Source organism: Bacillus rossius, chromosome 1, assembly GCF_032445375.1.
Source record: "Bacillus rossius redtenbacheri isolate Brsri chromosome 1, Brsri_v3, whole genome shotgun sequence".
Taxonomy (NCBI): Eukaryota; Metazoa; Arthropoda; class Insecta; order Phasmatodea; family Bacillidae; genus Bacillus; species Bacillus rossius.
The window spans coordinates 346,694,493-346,704,321 of NC_086330.1; the positions used below are offsets into that span (position 1 = coordinate 346,694,493).

General features: G+C 42.0%; 1 non-coding gene across 1 annotated transcript; it reads right to left on the bottom strand.

Moving 5' to 3' along the window:
* Positions 1-445: 445 nt before the first annotated feature.
* Trnak-cuu (transfer RNA lysine (anticodon CUU)) lies at positions 446-518 on the bottom strand. Its single transcript has one exon. It is a non-coding gene; the product is annotated as a tRNA-Lys (tRNA).
* Positions 519-9,829: the final 9,311 nt, after the last annotated feature.

Consider the following 9,829-nt stretch of genomic DNA (forward strand, 5'->3'; position numbering starts at 1 on the left):
TCGCCAAGTCTCCACCCAAATGAGACGAGTTGCGTAATCTTGGCGCATGGAGGGAGTGTCCCCCCCCCCTCCTCACGCCAACCCCTGAGGCTGTTCTGATCAGCTTGCAGCCCGGAGCGGACGTGCGCGTACCGTGGGGAGCCTTCAAGTTTTGTCTCTGATTCCTCACGACTGGTAACTATAGTCATCACTAAAAATATTTTTCAATGCAACTCCCCACGCGACTCCGGGTCGGTTTTTTTCTACAGTGTAGGGATTAACCCGGCCGTCGCTACTTCCAAGTCAAGCCACCGAGTCTAGGGGACATGCTGGGGCCGATCGACCCACTCACGGTTAGACGACAGAGCTAGCCTGGCACCCTCCCGGAAAACCCCCCAAATTTCACGTACAGCTCCTTAGACTCGCCACGGGAATCGCACCCGAAACCCTGGCTGATGGCAAATGGCGCCCAACGTGGGGCTCAAACCCACGACCCTGAGATTAAGAGTCTTATTCTCTACCGACTGAGTTAGCCGGGCGCCCTCCCGGAAAACACCCCAATTTCACGTACAGCTCCTTAGACTCGCCGCGGGAATCTCACCCGAAACCCTGGCTGATGGCAATATATAAAAAAAATTGAATTGATGTATACTCGGAGAAACCAAATTAGTTAATATTTGATTGTCACGATTAATTTTACAGTTCTCTAAATATGCAAACTGTATTATGTGATAAAAATAACTTATGTATCCTGAATTCGTTAAAATATGTTCTGTATATTAATATAATAAGATTTAACATACAGAAACTGGCCAGTGTCCTACTTGAGTACAATAAAATAGATTGGCCACGATCATCTCGCGCGTCCTGCTGAGAAAAAAAATCATATACTGCTGGACGAGCAGAGCTAGGTGGGTCACGGGTGGCGTGTCGCTTCTCAGGCGATGGCTGCTTGCCCACGCCAAATGGACATTCGATGAGTGGTGCCGCTACTCTTGGCGACTTGCGACCCGCGACAGTGCCGCTGTTCTTAGAGACCCGCGACGGCGCTGCGCGTAACGAAATGCAACCTGCGCCGGCACCACTATCTACTCTTTGTGTCCCACACGAACACAGATAATGCCGTTTGTGAAGAGTGACGTGACATTTTCGCTGGTACGTGTGGTGGCCTGGCACTGCGACTTTAAATTAAAGTCAATGCTTTTTCAAAATCAATAAAACAGGCAGCTTTTTTTTTTGTGCGTGTGTGTGTGCGAGTATGTACATATTTACTTTGTATTTAAATATTCATGGATATATATTTATTTACGCATCCGGCAAAACTTCTTATTCTTCTAAACTGTTATTCAGAAAAGTCACCTCGCAGGACTTAAGAATTTCCCTAAACGGTTAACTGTCTGTTGGAAGTAAACACACAATAGTCTGAAACTTTAGGTCCACAAGAGCGCAGAAACGTAAAAACCAAAACGAACCATGAACTTGCAAAATATTTACGTTTCACTATACATCTGCTTCCAAAATGCACGGAAACATAACAAATGGCAATCAATGAAAATAAATTTCAAGGTTAAGGAAAACTAATTTTACTGGTAAACTTTTGAGCTCTGAAAACATAATAGCAAACGGTAGAGCTGAGCATTGCCAATTTAATCCGTACGGGTACATGTCTACATACGTGGCATTGTAAAAACTCCATTCTGTGAGATACGTCTCCATTTATGTGACCCGTTCTACTTGTGTGTCAGTGTAGAATGGCCCATAAGTCCATTTTACGATGATGCTAGAATCACAATACTGTGATGACGCAATGCGTTGGGACACAAATATTTTCCATACCAATCACGTTCGACACATCCATGACATCAGCGTGACATAAATGACAAATGCGAAAGACAGCCCGATAAGAGATATTTTCTATTTCTATTGACGACGTCCGGGCCTGCAGCCCCCTTTGAGCCCGATATGCCACCGCCCAAACACCAACTCTGTTCAAACATCCCGCGCGTGCGTGCGTGTGTTGGTAGCCCAGCAAGAGGGCGCTTAGCTGCAGTGCGCCGAACCCCTATATGTATTAATAATTATTGTAATCCTTTTCTTTTCGCCCCAAAATAGTGTCACGATGGCTATGTATGTGAGTGTCTTTTGTTTAATTAAATTATGATGTTTTTGTAATAAAATACGTGCAAGCACGGACAAGGACGCTTCCTAGCGGGCGACGGAGGAACTAGCATGCAACTTGATTTAAACTGTTTTCTACCACATAAGTAATAATTACAGATGGTCTGGTCATGGATGTGATGTGCTAATTTTTATAAAGAGTTCAAGTTATTTCAATAATAACCCGTGGCACGCAATATCTAGGATGTTAACGGTAATTGTGTTCGGCCCGAAGGGCGCCATGTTGCCTTCCGCAAGCCCTTGTCTCACCCCAGTCTCCTTCTTCAGCCGGCCGAGAGCGGATGTCTCTGCCTTGAGGCGACCACGTGCGTGGTTCGCCTCCTCACCTAAATCGATTGGTGCCTCGGGCGTTTTATAACAGTATCAAGGAAAGATTGTGTAAGGGCGTGTAACGTGAGTAAATAAAACCAACTTAATTGAGTCATGTGTCTTTGTGTTCGGGGGGGCCACGTGGGTCCTTAACCAGTCAGCGGCATGTGGGACGCCCTAAGAGCCCACTGCGGTTAATTAGAAGCGTGCCCGACGCTGAGAGCAGGCTTGGTTAGGAACAGGTATTGCATTTAAAATCAGGAGGGCTAATATCTCGCCGCACACGGGCCACGTAACGCCCTGAGTTAGAGTTTCAAGCCGGGTCCACATGCCCACTCACGTGGTGGCGCCCATTATTTTCCACCAGTATTCAAACCTTAACACCGGTACACACTCAAAATCATGTCACTGGCATTACGTTACTGAAATGAATGTGAGAGTTTTGTTTTTTTAAAGATTGTTAAACTGGTGAATTTGTCATTATTATTTGCTTATTTTTTTTTTTTTTGGTTTCTTTATTCAATTTATTTGCAAAATCTTTTAATTGTGTTGATGCACTAATATTTCCCAATTAATGTTAAATTTTATTTTAAAATATTTCTCTCAACCATGTCAATAAAAAAATCCTGGAAGTTTCAAAGCTGTCGTATGTTTTTCATATGTGAAATGGCAAAAAACATTTAATATTTAATCGTTAATTTTTGTTGGTCATGCGGATAAGAACTGCTATTTCATGTAAAAGCAATATTTTTCTATTGCCTTGCATGCTGTGTGTCGCGCCACCACATTATTGTGATGGAAGCATGAAAGCCACGTAGAAACATATAGGCTATGGATCCGGACCCCCAAGATATTTATGTTTCATTATCCACCTACCGCTTCCACAATGTCTGGAAACGTAACAAATGGTAACCAATGAGATTACATGATATTTATGAAAAATTATTTTGAGAAAAATTCAAGATACTGTCAGGATTTATTTATTTATTTATTTATTTATTTATTTATTTATTTATTTATTTATTTATTTATTTATTATGGCCTTCTATACAACCCAAGCAGATGGGAAGAAGTTGTCAATTTGCAGAACCACATTTCACATACATATATCATTAGAGAACCGCAATAAAATACTACATAAGTATTACATATGAAAACAAATACATATTTAAACAAATTCAAACAGATAGAAGTTGTCAGTTTAAAAGCACAATATATATAACAAAAATCATTAAAAAACAACAATGAAACATATATATATATATATATATATATGTTACACATATGATCATAGACAAATAAACAATTTATAAAAACACATTACATATAGCAAACATCACTAAAATACAACAATACAGAAATACATATTTACATGATACAAAAATAAAATAAAATACTATTTATCAAAGAATTCTTCTAATGAGTAGTAAGCTTTTTGTAGTAAAAAGGTTTTAAGTTGAGATGCAAATGTATGGTTATTACTATTTTCCATAATACTTTTTGGGAGTTTGTTAATTAATTTCATGCCCATATAAAATGGATTTAGTGTATATTTTTTGGTTCTATGCTGTACATTATGTATTTTATCAGCGTTTCTTGTTAAATATTTATGTATATCACTATTTTTTACTAATTGTATATTATTGTTATAAAACAATATTGTTTTATATATATATATATGCTTACCACAGTCATTATTTTATTTGTTTTAAAAATTTGTCTACAGTGACTTCTGTATTCCTTACCACATATAATTCTCACAATTCGTTTTTGTAAAATAAATATTTTTTTCCAATTTGAGGAATTCCCCCAAAATATAATACCATAGCTAATAACAGATTGTATATTTGAATAATAATAAGATAAGACAGCACTACTGGAGCACAATTTTGTTAATGTATATATACCAAAGCATGTTGAACTTAATTTTTTGCAGATGTTATCAACATGTGCAGTCCAGGAGAGAGTGTTATCTATAGTAAGACCAAGGAATTTATTACTTTTTACATAGTAAAAAATATCATCACCTATCCTAATGTTATTTTGTATTAATGAATTGCTTCTCTGCAATGCAAATTGCATAATAACAGTTTTATTAGAGTTTAAGGTAAGATTATTTGTAGAGAACCATCGCAATGTATCAGTAAGTGTTTGCCTGGTTTTTGTTTATAATGTATGTCTATTTGGGTCCATAATTAATATACTTGTATCGTCGGCAAACAATATTGGATAACCTAATTTTAAGCTTGTTGGGAAATCATTTACATAAATGTTAAATAAGATGGGACCCAAAATAGAGCCTTGCGGCACACCTTGTGTAACATTTTTTGGCTCAGAAAAACATGCTGTCGTATAATTATTTTCAGTAAATATGATTGACGTAACTTGTTTTCTATTATTAAGATATGATTTAAATAAGTCATGAACCACACCTCTTATACCACAGTTTTCTAGCTTAATCAAAAGTAGATCATGGTTAACACAGTCAAATGCTTTTGAAAGATCGGCAAAGATGCAATTAGTAAAACATTTTTTATCACAAGATGTTAGAGTATTATTAATAAAACGAAAAATTGCTTGCTCTGTTGATTTTCCTACCATGAAACCAAACTGATGGTTAGTTATATAAGAAAAATAATTTGCAATTTAATGATGAACACTAGATATTTTTGTACTTGAAACCATTTTTAAGGCATTTAAAATGTAAACAAACATGGCTACTACCACGGCCAAAAACTCGGCGTCTATTGGTCGCATGGAGTAACGTAAATGGAAGAGTTGAATACTACCGAGATAATCAGTACGGGTCCGTGTCTGCATTCATGCCATTGTAGATACTCCGTATCTTTAGATCCATCTCCATTTACGTGATCCGTCTCCAATTCCCCGTCATTGTAGAATGGGCCTTAGAGGGGATGATACTCAAAACACCAATCATTGAAAATAATATTTGAGCTACCATTTTGACGCCACTCCCGCTGCCTGTTTAAGTTTTTAATGATATATTAGCGTTGGAAAAGATCTCAGGGGTTTTAACGGGGGTTCGGCCTCGTGGCTGCAGGCAGGAGCGCGTCGTGGTTCGGAACCTACCTGGGCTGTTCAGGCCACCCAGGACGCCTTGTAAATAACTGGTAAACGAATTAACAGGACACTGCACTTTATTCAGTATCGATACACTTATTGGTCCCGGTACTGGCTGCGTCCGTTGTCTGACCGCTGAGACACGCGTATCTCTTGACGTCGTCCGGCCGGAGGCCGTCTTCAAGCCCGACTTGTGACCGCCCGTACTTAGTCCCGCTAACGAAGCGCGCCCCTAGCCACCCGGTCGGAGTCAAGTGAGCTTCCCGCCACTCCGTACCACAAAGGTAAACTGCGGTAATTACTGAGGGCTCGAGTGCCCCTCGCATAAAGACGAGTAATTAAGGGAGCCCAGTAATTACCCTAATATTTACAAACTCTTCTCAAGAAAAGTGCGTCGTAGGAGTGTGCCACTTACTTCCGTGGGGAACTTGAAATCACACGTAGCAAGTGCTCCCTTTGCGGCCTTCCGCCTAAACTAATTAAATGACTCTTCCATCATCATTTTCCCCCCCGTTATAACTTGTCTGTAACTGCTGGAGTAGTTGGTTAACTAACAAACAGTCTCCAACTTGACTCTCCTTCCTTTTAAGTACATTTAAATACAATTAATGTAACTACGATTATTATAGGCCTTCCGCCATTAGAATTAAGCCTTAGTAATTATTGTGTGAACATTGTAGGGGTTATGATCTCTTTAAGTTATCTTTAAATAAATATAACAGTAAACGGCAAACTTTGGCGCGCGGGATCAGCCTACCTCTCCCCCGCGCCAAGGCTAGCACGCCAGTATCGAACTACTCGCGAACCGGGCCGGACGTCCTTAGTGCCACGGGAAGCCAGCATCGCTTTCCAACCACCAAGTAACGCTGGTAAATATAGTCACTAACCCGTGACCACTGCTAAGAACTAAGCTTACGGGATTGGCCGCCCCCAATCACCCCCCTTCCCCCCGTTGCTATGGGTGGAAATGGCGTAAGGGCGGAACTTTCAAGTGTATAATGTAAAGTATAGTGCCTCTCAAATTGTGTGAACTGTAACGTGTAACTCAGTGCTCACAGCGCAAAAGGGGTCAGCCCCGAATAAAACCTAGTAACGTAATCAATTGTGTTCTTCCGTAGTGTTGCTTGCCCCCTCCAGCTAGGGATCAGTGTACTATATTGTGTAAGGAGAGTACTGGATAACTAGCTCTGCGAAAACCCCCCTCTTAAATTCAATCACAGCCGAAGGCCTAGTGGTCCACGCCGGGGCAGAAAGTATCCACGCCCAAAACCATTGGTTAACGACTGTGCTAGCCTGGCGCCCACCGGAACATACCCACACACCACCAACTCCCACTAGGCCCCGCCCAGGTCTCGAAGCCAAGACCGCGGGTGATGGCACTCTGAACGTAAACGGTGCGCGCGACCAGGATAGGTTGCAAAGTAATATCTACGAACTGATACAGTGGTTACTTATCCATATGAAGGATGTGGCGGATAGTCGCGGAGCTTCTGTATTGCAACAACTTAGGCAGACACGTTAACATGAAGAGTAGCACCTCTGTTCAAGATTGTTTGCAATCTAACATGCGGCGAAATATTAATGTCTCGAAAATACGTAGATACGGAAAGCTGGAGACACACACGTTATAGTCTCTTTTGGAATTGAAAGTTATTCAGTTAGATTACACGTTATGAGTTACACGTTTAAGATGGTGAAAATTAAAAGGCGAAAGTTAGTCAGTAAGCATTCAACACTCGTTACAAAGAGTCTTCGATGATGACAATTAATTGGCTATGAAGTCGAAACTGCGTACCACTATTACGCTGTCCTTAAGCTGGACATGGAATTACGTAAAATATGTGAAATTCCCTGGTGGGATAAAAATTAAGTTACAAGTCGCACGAAATATCGTGCGACTGGGTGGGGTCGGCGCCGAGCTGAAAGAAGGATTTTAAAGTTACATTATTGCTGAAATGAGGATGAAGCGCGAAAGTTGATGGCTCGACGTTCGCGGAGCGTCCGACCCCTGCGAGCTCCCGACGGTAACTGCGCTCGAGACCGCCCTGCGGCCTCGCGCCTAATCACGTGGAACGCGGGAATAACCGACCCGGCCAGTTCTGGACTTAAAGACAAGTTACACAATATATGCTTATAAGACAATTAGACATAATTTCCCTTACATGAATCCTCTTTTAAATTGTTATTAATTTAGTTGTTTTAATTTGACAGAATAATTATATAATTAATTAGGCGCACTGCCACACTCGGCCGGGCGCTAACGTCGCTTTGGTGTTCGTCGCGGCGCACTTTCACACACTCGGCGGACATCACGCTCGGGCGTGTTCGGCGCACTTAAGAGCAAGTGGTGTTGTGGCATAACGACCTTTGCGGACCAGAGGGAGCACCGGCGGTTGGCGTCAATTTATTAACTCTGCTTCTTCCTGGATTTGTCAAAACCACAAAGTTAGGTCTGCCCAAAACCCTTTTGGCTACCATGGCCAACAGACATTACCCATTCACACTCTTAAAAAAAATTATTTCAATTTTTAAATGGCTTTTGGGCATGTGTCGTTTTGCCTAATTTTAGGCAAAACGCTGTTTAGGCAAAACGCCGTTAGGCAAAATGCCGTTAGGCAAAACACCATTAGGCAAATCGCCGTTAGGTTAGGTTAGCTTAGGTTAGGCAAAACGCTGTTAGGCAAATCGCCATTAGCAAAATGGCGTTAGGCAATTTGCCGTTAGGCAAAACAAGGTTTTGTCTTCATAGTAACATTTTAGGCAAAATGCCGTTTGGCAAACCGGAGTTAGGCAAAACGTCGTTAGGCAAAACGCCTTTAGGCGAAATGACTTTAGGCAAATCGCCTGTTACTCTGGCTTTTAATTATTTGTTCTCAAAACCAAATAAAATAAAAATGACTAGTTTGATGGCTTGTAACCTTCAAAATCTTTCTTTAACAGATTTATAGGCATTTGGTTTGTTAATTCAATACTTGTCCCCCTCTTCTATAGAGCAAATTATGATTTCCTAGTAATCAAAAACTCTTTGCCCCACACCTAGTTTGTATGCACGAAAATAAATACACATTTCCTAGAAATCCTGTTTTAGAGTTCCATACCATACTACTATATGAAACACTCGTTTGTCGAACAGCTAGTCAAGAACTTCTTGCTCCCAAATGGAATAAGAAACATATAATCTCCTCGGATCACAGACTTCATGAGTTGACGAGTTGATAGTGACCTGAAGTTACCATAAGACATAGGTAGGAAAATAATTTTAAGGGAATTAAATAAATATTGTTACGATTTGCCTCGGGGGTTCGTAAAGGATAGCCCAATTAATAGATTTTATTTCACACACACAATTTTATTTATTACCACTACTTGTCACTTACAAATAATCTTCTAAATTGGCAAATAATGAATTACACTTAAATAAATGTCAATTCCCCAGTTACTCGTTCCGCACACCTCTCTGGGCCACACCTTTGGCGCAACTCTCGCCGCAGCACCCCTCGTGGGTCTCCGCCGCGGGACTCCGTCGCCACACTCTGCCGCTGCCGACGCACTTCCTCTTCGCCGAGGATCCGCTCGACTCCTCGCTCGCAACTTCACTCGGGACTCCGCCGCACCCGCGACTCTATCGCCCGGAAACACTCGACTCCACTGAACTCACTCGCTCCCTGCCCTGGAACCTTCGTCCAAGGACTTCGCCACTCTGCCGCACCCGCGGCACTATCTCCCGGAAACTCCGCTGCGGGAGAACTCCCCACTGAACTCCTCTCGAAGGTCGGCCCAACCTCCTTATATAGCCCTTGGGTTCCCGTCCAGAACAATCGGGCATGTCTCCGAGATATCGCGCGACCTTCGCCGTCGAAATGCCCAGAAACGCGTTGTGAGACCTCGAAGGACGCGGCGGCTGCTCAAAGAACGCCGATAAACGCAACAAGCATCGGGTTCCCACAAAACGCGCCGATAAACACGTCTAAGTCCTTTTATTCCGCAGTGCGGCCTCTTTTAAGTAACTCGATCTGAGGCAGGTGCGCGCTGCGACGGTCAGGATGTTGCGAGACAGTATGACACGAGATACCAGGGTGAGGATGCGGGGGGAAGGGGGGGGGGGCGCAGACAGGCCGAACGAGCGCGGCGATCGTAACAATATGAAATCTCTAAAGACATGGCATGTAATGTTTCTTCCCTCCCCCCCTCCCCAAAAAAGTGCACATTTTACCATGTTTCTGAGCAGTAATGTCAAGATGTTAAATTGATGCAAGTCATCTTTGGGATTAGTATCCCACCA